Below are 1,400 nucleotides of genomic sequence, written 5' to 3'. Positions count from 1 at the left end.
GAAATGACTCGATAGCAATGGGTTTGTTTGGGGCTTGGTCTATTATCTGTATCATACAGAAATATTGATACTATTTTTGCCATTTCACAAAGATTTACAGAAGTTCCTGAAATCAGGTTGGTTCTAGCAGTGCCACCTGGGGTTCAGACAATGGATATTTTTTATAAACTATGTTCTCTATCAAATAGGAGTCCTGGTGGCACGTTGGATAAGCACTGGGCTCCTAACTGCAGGATCCATGATCCATAATCCACCACCTCTTCGGGGCTCCGCTCTCTAGGTCAGTTCTTAAATAAATGACTAAGGTTTTCCTTTTTCTTCAGTACTTCTATAGACCACCCATTTCAAAACGTCTAAAAATACATGAGGTATATATCCAAAAAGTCATGTCCTTAGTTTGGCTAGAAGCAGGAAAACACACAGAACATGCAAGGTTTTATTCTCACCGTCCAATAGATCACTTGGAGTCTGCTGAAGCCATGTGCCCATTTGAAAACAGCAGTCTGCAGCTGCAGGTTGAGAAATATAGCCTACAGGCCAACTCCAACCCATGTTTTACATAAAAGTGTACTGAGACTCAGCCACACTGATTCCTTTAGGCATTGCATGTGAATGCTCTCATGCTACAATGATATAACTAAGTAGCTTGCATGCAGGCTACATGCCCCACTCCATAAGTGCTAAAATATTTACTCTCAAACAATAAACTAAAAATTTATGATGGTCCTTGATCCAGAGAGCCCAAAGTCCATAAGAAACATGAGAGATTAACTGTAACTGTTCTAAATTGGATGTAATAACCACTAAGTAATTCAATTAAATAATCATTAAACACCCACGAGTATATGTGTGCTTGGACAAACATCCTACTTGTTTGCTGATCCCGATAGGTAAACTTGTATAATGCCATTTTGGAAATTATCTGTGTATCTGATGCTGATTATTATGTGAGGAAAAGGCAGCAAAATAGAATAAAAAACACTGTGGGGCTCAAAGACAAATTTCTGGATTGCTTCCCTAGCTCTATCAATAAGGAACTCGAGATTCAGGGATTAAGCACATTAACCGGAAGGTCAGTGGTTCAAGCCTAATTACCACTCAGTGGGAGAAAGATGCAGGAGCATGCTTCAATAAAGTTACACCCTTGGAAACTTAATGAAGTAGCTCTACTCTATCTTGAAGGGTCACTACATGTCCGAACCAACTGGATGACAATGGATTATCCATCCATAATGCATGTAAGACCTAAGAAACACAACTACCTTTTCAAAGTCTCAATTTCTTTTTTTTGTTTTTATTTTATTTTTTGATTTTTTAATCATTTATTGGGGGCTTGTAAAATTCTTGTCACAATCCATACATCCATCCATTGTGTCAAGCACATATGTACATTTGTTGCC

This window comes from Echinops telfairi, unplaced genomic scaffold (assembly GCF_000313985.2).
Source record: "Echinops telfairi isolate 266 unplaced genomic scaffold, ASM31398v2 ScPeMD7_5868;HRSCAF=6743_0, whole genome shotgun sequence".
In the NCBI taxonomy this organism is placed as follows: domain Eukaryota; kingdom Metazoa; phylum Chordata; class Mammalia; order Afrosoricida; family Tenrecidae; genus Echinops; species Echinops telfairi.
The sequence above is the reverse complement of the archived record's forward strand: the minus strand, read 5'-3'. Positions refer to the sequence as shown.